This window comes from Haliaeetus leucocephalus, unplaced genomic scaffold, assembly GCF_000737465.1.
Source record: "Haliaeetus leucocephalus isolate CR32 unplaced genomic scaffold, Haliaeetus_leucocephalus-4.0 Scaffold450, whole genome shotgun sequence".
Lineage (NCBI taxonomy): Eukaryota > Metazoa > Chordata > Aves > Accipitriformes > Accipitridae > Haliaeetus > Haliaeetus leucocephalus.
The window spans coordinates 470,032-492,427 of record NW_010972886.1 but is presented as its reverse complement, the minus strand read 5'-3'; the positions used below and the strand labels follow the sequence as shown (position 1 = coordinate 492,427).

General features: G+C 42.6%; 1 protein-coding gene across 12 annotated transcripts in view; it reads right to left on the bottom strand.

Annotated features, from left to right (window-relative positions):
* HIVEP2 (human immunodeficiency virus type I enhancer binding protein 2) overlaps window positions 1-22,396 on the bottom strand; it is a 139,541-nt gene that overhangs the window by 103,001 nt on the left and 14,144 nt on the right. For all 12 annotated transcript variants that reach the window (XM_010574599.1, XM_010574605.1, XM_010574603.1 and 9 more), the window contains one exon: window positions 3,076-3,181. The gene's annotated coding sequence lies outside the window, so the exon portion shown is untranslated. The remainder of the gene's footprint in view (window positions 1-3,075; window positions 3,182-22,396) is intronic.

Genomic DNA, 22,396 nt, shown 5'->3' with positions numbered 1-22,396 from the left:
GCTGACCCCGAGGAGGAGAGAAGGGGGGACACACGCCCCCTGCCCGTGCCTCGGGCGAGCAGCAAGGACCTCGGTACCAAGAGATCTCTTCAGCACGCGTGTCACCTGAACGGTCCCCAGCAGGTCTGCAGCCTCCGGTCAGCAGCTGGGGGGGGGCTCGGACTTCCACCTGCCATCAGGCACCGTGCCGCGCCATGGCGAGGGGCACGGGCAGACGGGAGGGAAAGCCTCCCCCTCTGTCAGTGCTGCACATCCACGTGGGAGAAGGACGAAGCAAAGAAGGAAGCTCTCACCTCTTATTCCCAGTCTGCGTGTCACGTGTGCAACTTCTGCTGAAGAATGCAAGCTAACTGGACTCCATAGGACTGCTCTGAAACTTGTTTTAAACGCTTTACAATCTACCGTGCCCGAAAGTTGACATAATTTTACAAGACGTTAATGATTTTCCACATTGAGACAACAACATCAGCTGAGGGCAAAGGGAAGTGGGACACCAAATTTTCAAAAAACTATTGGGAATTTTGTATCCATATCTAAATTACGTGCACTTTATTGGATCTCAAGTTTTCATTTTTCTACCACTTAATAATTGCAAATACGTTATATATGCCCTTTCCATTTTGTCATTCTTTCACTATATTACATCAAATTTAATTTCCTGTGGAAGTGTGTAATCTTTTCAGCCGTGACTGCCTCAGAAGCTTTCCTGTAATAAGCAGAGCCTCGTCCTCTGGCAGGCTGATCTTTTATGAGCTGTGCTTCTGCATATTAGTTTCCTGAAATGTTTGCAATGCTATACGAGAACTGGCAAAAGAGGAAAACCAAAATAACACTCAAAAGGAAAAACAAACACGAAGACATTCACTTCCTTCTGACTCCTCCATTCACCAGTCAAAGGAAATTTCATTTTGATTTGGGTAGATGGCAAATCCGTGAAGGTTATTACCGCGTATCAGAAGAAGCCTCACAAGGTGCGAGACACAGCAACCCTTGCTCTACAGCTCATTAAAAGCATGGCAGTGAGACGGCTGCTCGCTCTTCGTGCCCAGGGAACACGGAGATCGGCAAGCGGCCACCACTCTGACAACCGCCTCTCCTCGCCACCTGCCCTTGGCTCTCTGAGAGGTCCCCTCCACTGGCAAAAAGCCACATTCCACCAAAAAAGTGAAAATGTCAACCAAGACGCATTCACGCTTTTCATGACGAGATACCTGTGACGGCAGGAAAGCAGACCAGCTGGCCTGCTGGGCCCTTTCCAGACCTCTGCCCCTGCAGAATGTAAAACTCGTCTTCTTCAAACCAGCTTTCCATTACCCGTGCTCGCACACACACCAAAACAGCTTATTTACAAAAAAAAATATATCAACAAACAATTCTGAACATTTAAAAATTAACCAACTCAGAAGAAACGAGAGCAACAGATAATTATTCCTATATCCCTCCTGAAAAGGTGCTTGGATACGGATGATAGAGGAGACGTCTGAACAAATGAATAGAAAATGTCTGCAAAGGGTCATGTTAATGGTATTTGGCCAGCAGGGATTACTGAGGCTGGCTATACAGGCGTGCCAGAAGCCCTGCCAGTGCAAGCAGGATCAATGCTCTCTCACTTCAGTGGCAGACGTTGCCTCCGGGAGCTTCTCTTCAAACTGACCCAGAGTCCAGCCAGATTTGGAAACCTCTTCACCGATCAGCACACAAGTCACCCAGGTTGTGAACTGCTCTCCTAAAACACACTAAATTGATCAATGAAGCCTGGCCTTTCTCTCCCCTGTAAGACTTTTATTTTGCTTTCCCTCTCCCACGTCACTGATGCAGCAGCAAATCATTCACATTTCTGACGAACACTGTCTTCAAAATTATATATAAAAATACAGTGCATTGAACCTAGATACGTACTTTTGGAGCAGTCATCTGTCCTCATCACTTCATAATTTTTTAAGGTAGACAAGCATTTTCAATAATTGAGTCCTCTTTTAGGTTATTTTGGCAATGCATTTCCTTGTAATTCTGTTTTATGCTTGTATCTTTAAAACTTAATCTCTAAAAAGTGGCTAATCAGTAAAAAAATTCCATGCAGGGAACAATACTTAAACAAAAGTCTCAGGTGTTACATGCAGTGCAATTCAACTCCCATCAGCATGAAGAAATGTTTTTCCACCAGTTTCAGTGGGACTTGCATCAGGGCCATAAATCAGATGAAGATGCTCCACGTTAACAGTTATGTGGTGTGCTACAAACTGCTTCAGAACAATAATGTAACCACTCTCATAAAACCGATTTGCTCATGGTTTTACAGGACCTGAGTGTGTGTTAACAATTTCAAGCCAGAACAGTAGAAAAGAAAAACATGCCAGCTATCAGTGACCTTAGATTTCTGGCCTCATAGGCCATAAATTAAATAGCCTCCCTTCACTAGGTGGGTCTCAGCCTCCAATTCCTTGTACAGGATGAGGAAAAAAGACTCAATATATGGATTTAATTCCTATTGAAATCTTGGTCAAAGATGGTGGGTGATGTAAAGCTAAACATCAAGGGAATAACTGCCATCATCTGGCTGAGTTTGGTAAAATGGAGTTTATTTACACTTCTTTAGGGATTCACTGGTGTGTGAAATTAATCTAATTTAGATTGACCAGAAATTGAAAATGGAATTAAGGAGAAAAGCAATTAAAGACCTTTCCTAAATGCAAAAATAGTACTGCTTTAAGTGCAGCAAAACAGTTAAAGTACAGAACCCTTCACACTACTGCTACTACCCCCTCCTGCCTGAGGAAGAGAGTAATAGTCTGTACATCTACATATCATCACTGTACCAGTATAACTTCATCCAGAGGAAACATTGGTAGAATGTTTCTACCAGTATCTGTAAATAAATACATTTTCAAGTTAAAACAGTTCACTATACTGCATACAGACCAGGCCTAGCAGATAAACATCTGCTGGAACGGCATGGTGTAATTGATTGTACATGTGGCTTAACATTTACTTCAATGACTTTTAGCACCTTCATGTTATTGTTTCTGCGTTGTTCCAACAAGCAATGGTTAATGTAAGATGCAGACGTTCACATACCGTATACTTATGAATAACTGGTTCCCAGAGATGTGGCAGTGATAACATTGTCATCGTACGATTCAAAGTAGCTCGCTGTAGATCACATATCAGAAGAGGGTCCCACCTGAAAACATAACAAATCCAGATAGTAAGTTCATCATATTCAGAGGTTTGCAAGCTCTGCTAACACATTTGTGTGTTTCCACATATTCCTCCTCTGCATTAACAGGGTCTGTGCTGTTCCCAGGCTTACAGAAAACATTTTGCTGTTCACAATGGCAAGCAAAATTGTCCTGCTGTAGCCAAACTGTTTTGGCCCACTGCTCCAGACCAGATTTCAGGCACGCTCTCAAAGCAATGAAAACTAGTTCTCAATGTTAATGCAGAACCTAGAACTGTCTGGCGGACAGATACAGAATTTCAGATTTCCCATTTGTCGGGTCCTTGACAAGCACGTAATTCCTTCTACCAGTGCATTGCTGGTTTGGCTCTACCTTTCTTTTTTTCTTCTTTTTTTTTTTTTTTAACATTGAAAATCACTGGTTTAGGAGATGACACAACACTGAACATTGTGAACTGTTCTCTTGAGATCAAGGGGTCTTAAGACAAGGGTCATTTCTTTCCTGTTGGTGGCTACAGTCACCTCGTTTATAATCATTTGATCTTTTCAAATCACTTGATGGGTAAGTCTGTTTTTAAATATTTTATATATGTTGTAGGTAACCAATGCAGATATGGAAAATGGCCAGGTCAAAGCAATGGTCCAGATTTTCAAGGCCACAAGTCATGCCCCATTTTCAGAGCTTATTGCCCCTCTGCTCACAGCTGAAATGAAGGGATCTTGGAGACCACGTAGGAGAAAGCCAAAACTGCTCAAAACAAACCACTTCTGGCGGAGCAGGAGGGACTAAGGAGCAGCTGCTAAGAGTCGACTGAACTACTCGTGACCCTGACAACCTTCAAGACCTTTCACAAAGACCCTTCTGGCAGAGCCTTCCTAGTGCCTTTCCTTCAGTGAGAAAGAAACACCAACATCCCAAAAATACACTCAGAAATTGCAAGTCCTAGAAGAGCCTGTTTAAGGCAAAGGCAAGTCTTTCTAGGTGAAGCAGAAACATGGAAGCCATTGTGAAACCTGAAAATGGAAATTATATGCGAGGTATTTAAGTATGTGCTTCTGGCAATTATGGAAATAGCTAGTGTTGACAGGAGTACGCTGGGGACCCAGCACTTAAAATCTCGGTGGAAGAAAGGTTGGGAACTAAACACACAAATCAATATAGTCTCTACAAAAAGAGAGGATTGTAAGAAAATACACACAGTTCTTGTCCAAACTGTTTATTTTCTATGGCTAGACAGTGGTAATCTCCAGTGCCATCAATTAAGACCTTCATTTTCACAGGCAGTGTTTTAAGGAAATGCAAACATTAGGCACAGTTAGAAAAATTAATGGAAGCTGAAAAATAATTTTTGCTGCCAACTTACTTCCACATAAGTGTACCATCACTTCTCAAAACTGAGTCTATCGGTCTTAAGACAATCCTAAAACTGTCTTTATACATACTAAACTACAGAAAAGTTACTCTGTCACCCCAAAGAACTCCATTCTTACAACAAAGTGCTGCACTGAAGAAGCAAACATGCAATCTTTTGCATTATAAATATTTATATTAATGCACACAGCATATTCACACCAACAGAGCTGAAGAGGCCTTACAAACACGGGTATTTAGAAAGTTCCTATAAAGCCACTGCTGTGCTCTAGGACTTATCGGGGGTTTGGCAATTCTTTCTCCACCTTCAGTAAATACTATTTTTTTCATCTGAAAAATGAACAAGGACTTACAAAATGGACAAGGTACCTAAACCAAATGTTTAGATTGATTAGATACAGGCATTTACTAAAATCAGGTCTAAGTATTAAGCCTCAAAAACTCCCCAGATACATATATTTTATTATGAAATTTTAAAAAACTGTAGCTTCTAATTTCAAAAAAATATACCTGTGAATAACCTTTCAGAAAAATGTATTCTAAAATGAAAGAAAAAATGTAATTAATGATCTGAAAAAAAAACTTTCCTCTCCTTTCCTCTCAATCAATTTAAGGAATTAAGAAAAAAAAATTACAGTCTCAAGTCTCACTTTCCTGGCATCTGTCCTTCTGTTTCAGAACTTCAGCATTATTTCAGTTCAGGTGAGGGTATTTAGTTCTCTCTGACATCAGAAGCTACATTACAAACACAACAGCACTTGGATACTTTACTATGCAACACAAAAAAATGGATGGATGAATCAACTGCCTGTAAAATGTGTCAGAACGACATCCACACAAACTGGAGCCCGCTCCTCCGTACAGAACCAGCACGGTGCATGACAACGATACAAGCTTCTCCTCAAACCACATCTCCCCATACACTCCAGCTATACTCTGGAAGGAACAAGAGCAGTAGTTGCTCAGTAATCGGGAATTACGTTGCTGATAACGGCAATTCAGTTCTGCGCTTATAATGTCTGAACACAAATAAGACGCATCACCAAGTGGGAGGGGAAGCGGGAAGAGAATGAGAGAAAGAAAATGCAGCTGCAACGAGGGGGTAAACTGCAGGAGGAGGTTTCACAGTGAAGCACACGGATCTGCTGTCCGACGGCGTCAGGGGGTTAGAAACAGCCGATCAGAGGCACTCCCTGGCACAAAGCTGCACAAAAGGAGTGAGGGACATGCCAGAGCTGTAGAAAAATAATGCATGAAAATCCCCAAACAATACTTTTTCTTTGACTTTGATAACCTGCACAGAGGACATTTAAAATCAAAAAATACTTGTCGGATTATCTCTGGCATGATATACTCCACCAGCACTACTTAATTAATCAAGTGTATTGTTCTTTTCTACACTATGGCTTGCTTTGACCTTTCTCTTTTTTTGACTAATTTTTTTTTAAATTCTACTCATTTTCGTGAATGTTAGTGATCACAAAATACATTGAGAGTGACAGACAGTAAACATTACTGGAGGCTGTTGCACTTGGACTGCAATGTGGATGATCATCCGGAGGCTGGTATATGAGCTCCAAGTTAGAAGGTCACTCAAATACCCCTCCCTACCAAGATCAACACTTTTGAAAAACAACCTCCAAAATCAAGATCTAACACCAAGAGTATTCCAGTAATTTCTATTTTTATTCCAGCTGCTGTAATGAACCTTTCATTTCAAAGAACAAAAATTATTAAACAGAGTATGTTGTCAAATGCAACAGTAGATGCTGAGGCTATGAAAGCATGGTACAAAGCATGCCGTTCCCTAATATCACAAGTACAGGTGAGAGACATGCAGAAAAACACAGATGGAGAGTCAGTCTAAAAAAGTACAAAGAGATCTGATCACTAATCAGAGACAGAAACCCATCTGAGAGTCACAACTGTCTCTGCAGGCTCTGAAAGACAGAATTAAATTGACTTAGTACTATAGTAAAAAATGAATTTAATTAGCTGACATTAAGCAGGATAAGTTTGCGGTACCATGTTGCTCTGACAAGCTGTTTCCAAAAGGGTAAGAAGGTAAAGTCTTATTTTTCAGGATGAGATTATGGCCATGCGTAAAGACAGAAGTTAACAGTGCATCTGCTGAGGGCAGCTTAAAGTTGGTGCAGGACATTTCATCTCACACTATAAAAGGATGGTATGTGATAGATGAGCCAGAAGTGCAAGTTTCAGATTCTGCACATTTATTCATACGGCTGTGCAGCTTCATCTCTTTCTGGTGTTGCCACTTACGTGAAGAAGAGAGCCTCAGTATAACCTCTGCCAGGAGGTTTTTTTCTCCAGCTTCTCTCAGTCAGAGCTGTCCCCTGGAAAAACTCCAAAACCCTAGGTGCAACTTCTTTATTTTTGTTTGTATGAGAGCATGTTGGTCCTTAGCTGGAAAAACGAGGTCTGTGCACAAGGCGGTTTCTGTGCTAACCTGGCGGGCTGCCAGATCTGCCGGCTGCTGTGCACTTATCTTCTGTTTTATGGGGTGACTCACGGCACCCCAGCTCTGCTCCCAGCGTCTACCAAAACTTCTGCCACCTTCTTTACCTGGCAAGCAACCTATGTGTCACAGTGTAGCCTGCAAGCAGAGTGGCAGTGGTTGACAGAGAATAAAGTAGACACAAACTATGGCCATAATCTAGAGGCAGATAGTGACAACTGAAGAATCAATGGTAAAATGCATAGGAAATCCAAATTAAGTGTTTCCCTGAGGAAAACTTGGAGGAAATGGAATAAGACATTTCAAAGCAAGAGTCCCATGTATATGAGACTTAACAAGCCCTGCCTTCTCATGCCTCCTTCTATTTAACAATAAATTTAGTTCTGGGGAAAGGCATCTCACTGTCAGTGCTAGAAATTCTGCTTATTTGCAAAGCAGGCGCATGCATCCCAGGGAAGCTATTGTTCACATCACTTAAATTAATGTCTCAGATCTGTCACACCAGAACCAAGCCAGATTTACCAGGCAGGACAGAGAGGCTTTGGCCATCCCCATTAGCAAGTTATCAGGGAGGTGTTCCTCCATCCCATGACACAACTGCACAGCAATGTAAGCTCTCGATTTAGGCTGCCAGTGCCCTTCTTCCTCCCCCAATGCTTCTCACCAGGACCGTATTTAGGCTGCATGACCTTGCGTAGCAGTCTGCAGATTTTAAGAGCAAGAACAACACACCGTATGCCCTTCTCTGGCACCACATTAATCACCCTACTTTAATGACTTCTTTGACTGATAAACCACCCTGTGTACCTAACTGTCCTCCCCAGTGGCTGCATCTAGAGCAATAAATTAAACTTGCCCTTTCCCATACCCTGCCACTGTGTAATCCACTAGCAGAGACAAAGCTACCGAGAACATCAGCTGGCAGTTAGGGGTGAAAACAGCAGGGATCAAGAGACCCCAGTTTTACTAGCCATTTGATGGGTGACCTTGAATCTCTCAGTCTATGTTTTCTCATAGTTACAGAGAAAAATGGAATTTCTTTTCAGCTATACTGAGAACCACAGATAGAAGATACTACTTACTACTGGTATATATCTACACCACCTATTACTATACATAACTACAGGTAAGAACTGCCTTCAACTAAACAAACGTAGCTACAAACAGAGAACATATGATTTTGTAGTATTAATTCTTAATTATTTCACTCTCTTCCAGGAAGCTCAAGTCCACAGCTGAGCACAAATAAAGACACAAGATCTTTATGATAAGAAAAGCAAAACAATGGCCTGACATGACCTAATGAAAGCACAGGATACTACCCCCCCCCAGGGTAGAAATCTCCTTATTCCAAAACTTCCTTTCAAGTGCTCTGAAAATGCTACTAGACAAAGAAACAAGAAATTCACTTTTGCGAGGCAGTAACATTTTTTAAAATAGCGGCATCTGACATTATTCCATAAACCTTCCCCAAAATCAACATGCTGTATGTCAGGTAGGACCTTTAAACTTTAGACTAAAACAAATTTAGGTCTGAATCACAACACAAAGATACATGTAATAAACTTTAAATATGTCAAAAGCTTCACTGGATGAAGGTTTGCTGAAGGCTTAACATGGAGCTAAAGGCTCACAGTTATCGCAAGATTGACCTCTGTGCTGCTAAGCGATGTATGGAGCTGGGAGTGCTACCAGCTCATAGGACTTGAGAAACAGACTGAGCAATTCGCTGCCACAGATTTTGTATCTGACCATGGAGGGCATCTCACAATCTGTCTCTGTCTTTGATCCCTGTGATACATTTCTTTCTTCTCTTCATCTATCAGATAGTTAAATTGTAAATTTGGTGTGGCTGAAGATGTAAAGACAAGAAAGCCTACATCTTCATAGAAGCCTTTAGACATTACCACAGGAAAAACAATAGTCACCATAATTAAAAAAAAAAAAAAAAAAAAAAAATCACTTATATCACACAATTCCAACATTTTACCATTTTCACACAGCTTCCTATCCGGAAGGTATTCTCAAAGGAATAAATTCTGCCTTCCTTCCAAGTTCTCTTTTGTAGTCTTGTTTCCTACATAAAAAAACCTGCAATCACACACTGTGTGTAATGTGACGCCTCTGTCTGTCTGTCTTCCCCTAATAATTTCTCTAAAGACATTTAACAAAGAGGTAGCAATCTCAGAATGACTCAGTTGCCAGAAGCTCCTTCCGATTCCAACCTGTGCTCGAACAGACGAGAGAGACGGTCAGTGTCTGCATTAAGGGAAGAAACTTCCACGTTGACTCATAAGAGAGCGCAGAATCTGCAGATAAAATAGATGTATGGAGATGCAAAACTGTGCTGAAAGCTGAAGTTCACAACTACAGGTGCACCCATATGGCTAAATAAAAGTGGGAAAGGAAGGAAGTTTGAGGACTGCAGCACGCTGCTCGATAGCTTGCTTTCTGCATGTTTTTGGACCACTCCAACCACCTCCTCATGAGACAAGCCTGCCGTCAGGAGGGCTGCCTCAGCAGCATGGATGTGACCTAGCCAGTACGACCTGGCTGCCAGTTCAAGGGCCAGTCCTTTGCCTCCTTTTACACAGCAGCCCAAACACAGGCAGGGACGGCATCCAAAAGACAGGCACTTACAGGAAGCTGGGGTTCATGATTTCTGCTGCGTACAAAAAAAATGGAAGCGTTTTCTAGTGCATCTGGTGGGTGCAGTACTGAAGGAGCAGAAAACCAGGGGAACGGGAAGGTTCTCAAATATACACACATACCGTTGCCTCACAGTGACACCTCACCGACATTCTGTCCCACCACTCTTCCATCTTTGACCTGAATGTGAATGTCAGTGCTGTAAGTCAAGACATGAAAAAGCACCGACTGGGCGATATCCCTGCTAGAGCCGTTTCTGGAGTTGAGCTTTGCTGCCCAGCATGCAGCCGCTTCAGACCGAGTGCCCAGCCCTCCCTATGGCCCCCTGCCTCCCACCACGTCCCTCCATGCCGGGCACTCTTCCGAGTCTCATATTATCGCCACAAAAATCTACTACTGCAGACATCGTTTTGCTTTCTACACATCCTATACCCAGTACTCATTACACATTTAAAAACAGTAACCCATCCATACTTCCAAACTTTAGAGCCTTTACATTCAGGGGACAAATCAATAAACAGCACATATATCTTATTCTATAGAAATATGTATCACGCAGAAAGAGTTGTGATAACGCTCGCTGCTTTACAGTTCTCTACCCACAAACGTTCAAGACTGAAATTCAGTAACAGACATGTCCGTGACATCTCTAGGCTTCTTTGAAAGTATCAGGTAAATACTAGACAAGATACTACTGTACCAGAACTCCACGGCGATATTAATTATATCTTCCTTTAAGGGGTCTGTCTTGAATCCTTTTCATCCGCTGTTTCCATCAATGCTTTATCCCGAGACCTTCCTCACACATTCCAGCAGCATCGCAACGGGGGTCTTGCCAACTGCTTGTCTAAAACTGAACTACTCCTGTTTAACATCCTGACAGAGGAAACCAGTGTTGCCCTCTGACCCAAGCATTTACATTCAGGAGCTAGTTATTCCCTTGCTGAAATCTGTCAGTCATTCTCTGTGGGATTATCCCTAGCCCTAAACTCTAAGGTTTAGGTAGTAGAAACAGAAGTCCTGGTAAAATAAGCTGTTTAGCAGATAACTAACCACACGTGGTGAAGGCTTTTGTGTTCTTCATACTGAGGAACAACTGAACAAGACTGGTCAACTGCTAACAGATGCTGTTCTAGTATTGAGCACAAATCCTTAAAGGGGACCGACGAGGAATAGAGACAGGTGTCAGCACTGAATTTCTCATGACCAGAGGTCTCTGGCCTAGCTATCCAACCGTCATGAGATGGACAGTTTGAGTTTGTGATCTGTATCTCACTGGGAAAAGGCTACAAAGCTCCAATCACCTGAGTGTCTCCCAAAGATACTGCTTTGAAAACAGTGGGAGAAAAGCCATGAAGCTGTAACAGATGTAAACACACATACACACACCCCTGAGTACTCATTACAGTCACAAAGAAAACCTTGCAAACCTGAAACGATACGATATTGTCTTTCTAGTTCTGTCACAATTGGCTGTTTTACCAAAATGTAACAACAAAACTAAAATAAACAAGACATGAACTTCACTGCTGCCCTGAGGAAAAGCAGTGTATCTGCCAAGAAACATGCTTGTGCTACTGCCACTGCAACACAAAGAAGTGGGATCAGCAGCAAGGTGAATTATAACCAGCAGCATTGGATTTATAATCTTATTTTGCTGTAAAAATAAAAAAAAAAGAAAAATTGCTCTATCTTTTTACACATCACATATATGTGTCACAAATTATATTAAAACACATATAGACATTGATGGTACTTCAAATATACTATCTGTGTAATGAAAAATATGACAAAACAACTTCTAAAGTAGTTTACTACTTATTCCCACACTTGATAAGAAAAAATTATTATATCAATTTATTTATTTTATACTATCAAAAGCATCTTATTTTGAAAGTGGACATTTCTTTCCACTACCAGTTTGTAGCATCCTGCTTCCACTTTTGCAGTTTAGGCAACTCTGTGTTTCATCTGTTGGTGGGAGGGAAAAGATTTGAGCAGTTAGAATTAAGTAAGTGCAACAAGAAATGGCTTGTAGTTGAAAGACAGATGACAGCAGGATGGAACACGTAACTAGAATATTTTAGAAGTCTAAAATTTTTCTTCCTATTGATATAATATGGACAACAGATGGGTTTTTAAATGCAGCTCTTGGTACAACTTTGCATGTGAGAAGGAAAATAATTTGGAGTTCACGGGAACAGGAGCAGATTGTTCTGTGAATCCAGTTGGTGTCATTCTACAGCCTTAAACTCTCCTGCAAAATACTGTAAGCAGAACAGCAGGAGTCCCAAAATTCCCCATGCTGGCTGCAGCTCAATAAGCCATTTCTATTCACAAAGTATATAAGCATATACTTAACTTCAGGAGCATGTGTAGCACCCAGTGATTTCACTATGACTTAGGAACCTGCCCGAAATTAAAGTTTCATTTAGGGGCTTTGCTAATCAAGCACCAGATACATGTGGCAGATATTCACGGGCTTCACTTTTCACTGGGTCTGTATGTTACATTTTCCACCTGCCTAGGCATTTTCTCCATTTGCTAAGCAATGCGGTCACCAAACTGGCCAAGACAGGCCTAGGTGCATGTAGGAGGCATCCAAGCAACAAAGGACAAGACAAGCAAAAAGGACTGCGAACACACAGGACATCCTCCCCAGTACGCCAGAAGCATCACTGACAACACAGAGGAAAACAAAACAAGCAGTATCAAAAGCACAAGTTTAATCACTTTAATTACTTAAATTCTTCCTGTTTGCTTAAACTAGCAAACGGGAAAAAAAAACCTGTGGGAGAGAGAAGACAAGGTCTGCCTTCTCTCGCTGGTGAGGTCCACGCCTGACCACCATGACTGGGGCAGCTGGGAGCAGTGGGGGGGGGGGGACCATGGTCCCGTGGCATCACCCGCCATCAGCCACCAGAGTATGGTTGTGAAAGACTATGAGCTCTGCGCATGTAGCAATGATGATTAACATTTTCTCAGAAACATCTGTTAGTGAGAAGCACGTGTTGCTAATGAGTGGACGTGGTAAAGGTTACATGCACGGTGTAAAACCAGCCTCATCCGTGGGTCTCCTCAACACTCCCACCACCGCCTCCGATTCCCCCATGGACACTTACAGAGTTCAGTCGCAACATCCTGGATCAGGAGGGAAACCAGAGCAACTATGCTCCCTTCAGATGCAGAGGGACAGATATCAGCCGGCATAAATGGGGGGGGACTTTCGGGCTGCCCGTGGTGCCGAGCTGATTCACACCTCCCAAAGGTCTAGCGCAGGCGAGGCTGAGAGTGTCCCTGAGGGCACTCTGCTGGTTTAGGAAGCACTGGTGTGCCCTATAGACCCCAAAACATTTTGTAGTGTTCCCAACAGCTATCTTAAGCAAGACTTTGCTCAGGCAGTTACCCTTTGAATTGCCCAGGTACTCCAAAATGCGAATTTCACAAAGTTGCACAAAGCCAGAGTAAAACTGGCAGGTTCTGCACTGCCTACACACACCCGCTCAGCAGAAGTACTCTTCCCTCCACTCTGCAAAGCTGCTACTCACTCTAACACAATGTCTTAAATTACAAATTTCCACCTTGAATTTTACCAATTTGTTTGGGAGGAAAATTTACCCTTTCTTTTTCTAAACGCGGCATTTACTATCTGGATCCAGGTCTATGCATGCTTCCCTGCTCTAAGGCCTAAGCTGCTGACTGTACTTTAGTCAGGCTATTTTCGCTCTTAAGTAAAGGAGACAGAACTGGACTCCAGAGCAGCGTGTAGCCTGACTTCTGTGATGATTTATATGATCTTTAACAGCATAAATACTATGAGCAGAGGTGCTCACGGTAAACAGCGCGACTATTGATCACTCTAAGAATGGTCACTTAAAAACAGACACACAAACACAAAAAAATTACGGTTCAAATCCTACAGTCAGTTTTAGCACAAACCCCCTATTCGCTCCCTATAGATTGATAGCAAAATACAGCATCTGCCTACAGGACATCTCTGTAAGATAAGGAAGTGGAACTCACATAAAGAGAATACTGCACAACAATGGTATTTTTGTGCCTAACTCATATTTATGAACATAATTCACATGAAAATCAGTGTAAGGTGTTGTGAATCTTGCCCCAAACTCATGAACTGTGTAGCAGAACCAGGAACTGAACCTATGGGTATTAAGTCTCTGCCTAGCCTGCTACTCACTAGACCTTATTTCCTGACATAGAGAATTATAGTAAATACATCAAGTCAGCTGTGTACTTGAGCTTGTCTGATCACACATCACAGAGAGTAAAACATGCCAGCATAAACTAAAACATATATTCCATGCATATGACGCTGTCATTTCTAGTTTCGATGCAAAGCATTCAAATTCCAAGTGCAAACGCATGCATTAAAAGCAGCTTTACAGGTGAAATAAAACATACATTGAAGCAGGGAGTGTTATTCTAGTTTTCAGAGTATCTTTAAAAAATGGTTATAAAAAATTGTCATTACCATTTCAAATCTACAAGAACGACACATCAGCGGAAACAAAAAATTTTCTTTCTCACTAATGCAACCAGGCACCTTACTGCAGTACACCAGCAAAACGGACTTGCTGCAGAAGTAATTGAACTGGCACGACCACAACAGAAAGGATTTTAATCTACAAGCGCTGCACTGTGGAAAGCAACTGCTCAAGCAAGCACGGTCCATGCAGATAAACCAAGTCTTTCATGCTGCACTTAGAAAAACAAATCCCATTCACAAAGCAACGTCTCGCTACAAACATCTCTGAAGTTTGAGAAGGTTCAAAGCCAGGGTCAGCTGAGGTAAAGAAAGACAGCACACATATTTTTGGTTTGTGAAACAAGTTCTCTACAATACGGAAGTGTGTTGTATTGGTGCTCCCAAAGAAACACCTACCGCGGTGACATCTCTACAGTGTTGAGCTCATCTTGGGAAGACTGATGGTGCATTCCACCCACCCCCACAGCTAGTCTTGCCTACAACTGCACAAAAGCTTTTGCTTCTCGTCCCCACAGTGGAGCCATCGTGACTCGTGATCTGTCTCTCCCAGAGCAGCGTACACGTTCACAAGGGACAGGCTGTGGCGTAGCAGGACTGCAACAACCACAACTACAGGAACCAGGCAAACGCTCTGAAATCCACTCCTGTGACAAGGAGCTAAGACCAGGTACCCACTCGTTATACAAATTTCAGTATTACCTAAGGGCTGATTTCACACACACAATGGCTTTGGGGAGGCTACAAAATGTTTGTGTTTCAGCAAGACAACCTGAAGAAAGTGTGGCCATTGCACAGCTCCGGAGATCATACCAAGGCACGTAGTGTAACCAGAGTTAAGAGACAGTAAGCCTGCAATAATGAGAAGATTTTACTGAAACTCTCCCGTCTTGATTTATTCAGACTAAAACTTTGTTTTTATCAGCCTAACTGTACATTTGGGTTTTTTCTTCAAAAAATGCTTCAATCTGCTAAGAGAAGTCTTCTTGGAGATGGACTGGTAATGAAACACAAATAGAACATTGGATATGAAAAACATAATGTACAACGTATTTTTCTCCTTTACTTATTTGATCTTAATTTGCACCTAGTCATTTTCATGTCGAGCATCTTGTGCAGTTAAATAATTAGTGTAAATGAAATTTCACCTTTTCTTAACTGGCAAAAACAGTGAAACTGAGTTGGTAATTTTTTCAAGTTTTGCTGCAATACAGGAACAACCCAATCACCTGAAGACACCCGAAGACACAAGATACACAGGCTTTTACCAAATGCAAGGAAAACGCAACAACTGTGTACAGCAACTCGCAGGGCAAGAAATCCCTCTCTCCAGAGCCTTATGACCAGAACCATTAACCTCTGAAGATGTATTCAAGGACCTCAGGATGTGAGAGTTTACTCCTGAGCGAGCCACTGCCTGCACACACACACACGTAGACCCCTTCCCCGCCCGTGCATCAGTGCCACTCACAGCAACTACGTTCTTTCACCTGGCAGCCACATACTCACCCTACTCTGCTCAGTCAGACCACACCGATTCCAACAGGAATTCCACCAGACATCAGGGCCAGCCCACGGCTCCCACGGCAGACGGTGAACAACCCTCGCTCCTCCCGGGCGCCGAGGCCAGCCGTGCCCGTCTGCCGGGGCTCTGGCCGGTGCCCGCGCAGCCATGGCTCGCACCCCGGCAGCCCTCAGCCCTGCTCCCCCCCTCAGCAAAGGCCTGCAGGCACAGGCTCTCACCAGACAAGGCAGTGCAGGAGGCTGCCACAACCACCCTCTTTGCAGCTATGCCATCTCACAGACTCTAGCAAACCCTGGGGTAAAGACTCCCACCGCGCTCCCTCCTACCCTCCTGGCCTACAGGTCTCAGCTCGTAACAAAACCACTTCTCATCCAAAAGAGTAAGGGAAGTTCAAGTAAAGGACACTCAAACACCCCTAACCAACGACATCGGAAAATTGCACCCATGCTACTATTGCTAGTGTGCACAAAAATTTCAACAAATTCGTATGATACCCCTACATAATATTCATCTGCATGAAGAAGATCGTGGAGTTGCAGAAAGGACGTAACTATTAGTTAGCCAAATACCATTACAGAGTCAGAAGAAAAGAGTATTGGAGCCGATACAAATAGAAAGCATTTGATGAGCTCCATATTTGGTTATCATCACACAGATTCAGGGAAAGGTCTTTCTCCACCTACAAGATCTTGCTGTCCTAATGTGCCACTACTTAGATCCCCAGCTCTAAGCTTCTGCTGCTGTAACAGTAACACATGACTACACAAAACTAAGTCAATTCAGTACGATAAATGAAAATTCTCCTGAGGACTGAAATTTCTTGTAAGTTTGCATAAAAAAGCAAGTTCCTTCTGAAGGATGTTGCACTGACAGTCCAAGAGAAATCCTGCATTTGTTCGGAAAATAAGGACATAATGAGAGCAACATGGTCTACTTCCTTATAGTGCCTTTTCGACATCCCTTGGCCATGACCTGAATGGCCTCCTGTGTGAGAAAATACATGTTTCCATCTGTGCTTGTTCATCTCCTCTCCATGCTGAGATTATCAGCAATGGTGCTAGCTACAGAAGCAGCTTACAGATGTAACTGTTTCTCATTATAACATCTCCGCTGCTGTCTGTACTAATGCATAATCAGCCACTGTGTACGTATGCATGTATGGCAGTATATAAGAGAAGACCATAAATATCAGCACTCATTTTTTAATATTTGTTGGTAATAACAATAAAATCTCATAATACAGTAGTTAATAACCCTATGCCACAGTTTACAGCTATTGCATTTATAGAAGAAAGGACGGAAAAATACACAACTATTTGGTCAAAATGAGGAGCAGGACAGTTTGAAGGGGAATTCAGGAGCACTAAACCACTCCTTTCCTAAAAAGTCATTATTCCCACTCCATTCCTAAAGACCTGTTATTCTCACACCTTTATTTCTTAACATTATTATTTAATATTTGTATCCACACCACTAAAGCAAAAAGTCATCCCAGGCTTAACAACTCAGCATGACTTTGAAGATCAAAACTGAGTAACAGTAGAGAAAATTGTCGAGAAAATATTATTAAAGGAAGATTTAACTTAAAATCAATTGCTTTTATTCTAATGCATTCATATAATCACTTGCTTCCCCCTTCCATAAACTGTTGTAAAATCTCTTGAGACAGAGGACTATTGTATTGTATACAAGCCTAATGACCCTATGGGGGCATATTTAAAAGAGGAAAAGAGATTTATATAACACTTTATAGGGGCAATCACAGCTCATCAAGTTATTTTCTTTTACACATGAAATCAGTCCCATTTAAGAGACTTTTCCCATTTATTATTCTACAGTGCTTTTCCAGAGGAAAAACAATGGGGGGGGGGGGGCAGAATTTGGCATGCACATATACAGAATCCTCCAAGGACTGCACATGCCTGAGCAAATTCACTCTTCTGTCTGTTAAACATTCCCATCCCAAGACTTTGTTTCAAGACACATCCTCATAATGAATAACTGGACCTTGTCTGTACGGTTGAGAGTACCACCACACAGTATTTCATTTCAAAACCCAGTCATATCCTATTCCGCAAAAGGTTGAGTGCCGTTATTTCTTTGCCTATCTTGCTTTTCCCTGCTTGCAAGCATCTCACCAGGCGTGATTCATGTTACATAACTTCAGCTTGTTAAAAACAACAGTTATTTAGCTAGGTAGTGTGATATATGAATGAGGTAAATACAGAACTTGCTTATTGCAGAACCCAGGCAAAAGCTGCTCCTCAAATAATATGCCTATGCAACATTAAGCAAATAAGCAACTGCACCAGCACTGTTTACATTCAAAGTTAATTAAACCTTTCAAATTCAGGATACTGTACTCTAGACTACTCAGGGCCTCTTCTCATGCCACAATATGCAAACTCCCTAGTGCATATGCGTTTTATTTTTTAAAAGTGACACACACCCCCAATCATTAGAGAGTAACAGTTGAATACTGAATCAATTAATTTCACTCGCAAGAACACTGTATTGCTTTAATGTTTTGGCTGAGTTTGATGAGACGCAATCCTCCTCCCCGAGTTAGCTGCAAAATGCTTGTGTTTCTCAATAACTATCCCTATTCATATCCCTGGTCTGGTTACGAAGTGTAAAAGCAGCAGCCAGAGAGGGTTAAACAGGTTTCCTGCCAATGCTCCGCAAGAAGCGAACCTCCGTATTCCAGCAAGGCAAAGAAATCTGTTCAGGCCCTGTATATTCAGCATTATTCAGCACTACTGGGACCGTACTGCAGGATCAATCCCTCGATGCCCACCTGACAGCGTGTCCTCTATATTATGCAGGTGATGTGGTCTCCCCAAGGCAAATCATCACCTGACCATCCTGGTCTTTGCAGCTGAGCTGTATCCAGTGACGTGCTCCGTGGAGCAAGCCATTGCCACATAACTGTATTCTCTTCCCAGTCACTTCTCCAGAGGGGGTGCAGGGGGGAAAGAAAATTAAACCGCTCGTATTTCTGGCATCACCACCCCAGCAGAACAATAGGGAGGCGAGCGGCTGCCCTGGCGAGGAGGGTTCTGCGCGAGCACCGGCTGGCTGCCGAGCCCGGACCCGAAATTAGGTCTCAGCCCGCTCGACTGCAGGGGAAGGGGAGGGGGGGGCAAAGGCAGCACTTTCTCAGAGCAGGAAGAAGGGGAGGCCATGAGCGTTTCCTGTTGTGCAGCTGAAACAAGCAAAGACGTCATTACATTTACACTCCCTCAGGGTGTCAGCAGATTGAGGGCCAAAGTTCAGTCATTTCCAATGCACTGCGAGGAGGGAGGTTTTGGAGGAGAAACCAGCAGTGGCTTTATTGCTAACAGCGTTCTCTGCACTTGCATAGCAAAACAGCGAAGCAGCGTGTTACCAGGCTCAGCTGCAAAGTATTGTATGTGACTAGAAACAATATTTGCTCAGGAGCCATGCTGCTCTTGTTTTTCTTGTACAGCTTGTGTAAGAATATTACTACAATATAGAAATGCACTAAGCTCTCCCTACAGCCCGTGCTTCTGCAAGCATCTGGAAATCAAGCCTTACATATTTTTGGATCCCACGGAGTAAAACATCTTTTGCGAATGCATTTGGGGCGCAACTAGAGTGTAAAACTACAGGATTCCCTTGTCAGATATGGCTGACAACCCAGCAAAGCGAATACAGATGCTTCATTTCAATTTCACCCCTGCCTTTCTGAAGCAGATAAGGACCAGCTTAAGCAAAAGGGCGAAGGCACCAGAGTTGGATAGTGGCGTGTGGGAGTTCAGCATTTGGTAACTGATTGTCTCACAGGCTGTCCATCTGACCCTAAGTAAATCATTAGTATACTTACTGGGCAAGCATAGAGAGAACCTGGATTGCAGTCCTACCCACCATTACTACCTTCTTAAGTTAAACGTTAGAAAGACTTTTTTAATGGAAAGCATTATTTCCATTAAAGAAAGATGCATCCAAATGAGACCACCCGGGAGATTTCAGTGTCTCCACCACTGGAAGCTTTAAAGAGCAGTCCAAACAACCCCCCATAGGAAATGGTTTGGTTATAGGTGATCCTCCCCTGGGGCAGGGGGATGCAGAGGCTTACAGTACACTCTCACTCATGAGACACATTCTAGACCCATTTTCATTAGTCTCTGAACAACGCGTCAAAATACAATGCTAAATACCGTCATTCCACAATAAGCATGTCCCAGCAACAACCTCTGGTGTCCAGGATACTACACTTTTCCTCTGTACACTGAATGAGACGGATTGGGTAGCAGTGCTCCACTCGATAGAAGCTGATTTTCAAACAGAGGCACTTACTTAATTCAACAAACCTCAGTGACATTACGAGGAGTTTGGAAAATGCTTTTGCAGATTCTCATCTCACACTACCATCACTAGCCGAAGAGGAGTATTTTTGCCGTGTTTCTTCAATAACCACCCTGTGGTCACACCGGGAACTGAAGCCAGCCTTTCAGCCCTAGTAATTCAGAGTACTAAGAGCTGGAACTAGGGAACCACCAGTCTGTACCTTGGGAGTCATAATAAACTGTATCTTTCATGGGACACATGCAATGCCACTGGCTGACCAAAACTGCTCATTTTCTAAAAGAAGGTCAAAGATAATATTTTTAATTATTTATAAACTAAACATTTTGAACATTAAAAACAAATTCTTCTACAAAGATATGAGCTGGTTTGGTTGTTTTCTACCCTTTTCTTTAGAGGTAACTTTTTTCAAAGACAGTTTATCTTGAAGATTCACTGCCCAGTTAGCATGAAGAAATCTCTACTGCTTCTTGTTCTGATGTTAGCTTGAAGACTCAATCCTGAAGGCTGTCAGACTGGTACTAATCATCTGGACTCTTTTCAATATAAAAAAAGCAGACAAATGAGTCCTTGGTGGTGGCAATGATTTGCAGTACACAATACACAATCTGAGGAAGAAAATCAGATTTTAACTCTGCATCAAATCAAAGCATTAACTTTAGCAAAGACAGTTTGGATTAGTTCAATCAGAGTAAAGCAATCGGAATCTGGCCCTTAAAAACTTGGGTGCTGGATCAGAATCCAGCCCGTATCATACAGAGTGATGGGTGTAAGTAGTGATGTTCTCCTGAGAAGGAAAAAAGAGATGAAACCTTCAAAGTACTGCAAGAACGCTTCCACTGTGCACAGCATCCTAAACAACACATAACAGAGCCATTCCATTTTCTGAAATCTGACCATAAAGTACCACGCTCACTCAGAATAAGCTTGGTTAACTATTTTTAGCCCCATATCCGAGAATGAAGGAAATGCACCCACAATTTGTACTTTTGACCGTACTGAGACAATTGCCGCATGGCACAACAGCAGCATGTGGCCAGGCTGTGTAGCCATTCAGCACCGGCACATGGTATTGCAATAGGCATTTTTCATGCAACTCTGGCTGCCTGTTACAATAGTGTCTGTGAAAGAGCAGAGAATATAATAAGGAACAGCAGTGTCTTCACACACCCATCCACGTCCTCAGAGTTAATCTTCAGGTAATGGCATCTTATTGTTCTGTTAGCTGAACAATGGTATTAAACCATCTCTATCATGGTTTGAGGTGAGAAAGTGCCCTATGTTCTCTGCAGTATACTTTGTATCCAAATATGACTGTAATATTTTAAAATTAACCCTATCTGTTGTGTTGGGGTTTTTTCATTTAAAGTTTGACACTTAAAGCAAAAGGTCAGATGCAAACTGTGAACTGGCCTCACTGTCAATGCCCTTGGTAGACCGATGAAAACACATGCTTTTCCACTCCAAAACAAAAGCTGGTTGCTGTAAGTACAAATACATACGGAAAACAACTCTTAAACAAAGTTGGCTACCTACAAAATACTTAACACCTTTACAAATTTCCACAAACTCAGTTATACTTTTACCCTTTACAACCCCTCTGTGTCATACTTAGAACAAAGCCACTATACTGCGTCACTCGGGAATTTAAACTACATACAAGGTTTTCATAATTCTTTCACTTCCATTTGAAGGAACGTTTGAGCGGTACAAGTGGAAAAGCCATTCTCTTGAGCTCTTTTGTTGAACTGTCTCATCACTAAGGGAATTCTCTCAAGCAATCCTATAAACAGGTAATTAAAATATCCTGGGCCACTTTTATGAGGAAAACAAGGCAAAAAAAGATTACAAGGTCCAAGCTGCCAAACACCTGATAGCAGGTAATTATTTATCTTCCAAATATATGTGGCAGAAAACAGAAGTGGGGGGCTTGTTTTTCACTGTGAACCTGGTACCCAGCCTAAATATGGCAGTACGTGGGATGCAGCATGACAGGCTGCCCACCGCTGAAGGGACACGATCCAACCACCAGTCAAGTGGCGGCAATCCGAAATCCCTGAGGCATCCCCCATCATCTGCCTTCCCATCTACTGCACTCGGCTGCCCGGTGCCATCCTCTCCTGCCCCAGGAGGACTCTGCCACCAGCACTGGTCTCTCCCTCCACATACCTCAGGGGGTCTCCAGACATGAGGACGCACAGCCTCCCCTTCAGAAGCTACTGGAAAAACACTACAGTGCAAAGAGAAAAACGCTACTGTGATTATGTGGTAAGGATTTGATTTAGGATGAAAACATAAACCTCACATTTCAAATGGGATGACCCCAGATGTTTCAGGTGCATGTGAGTGTCCGCAGACGTACA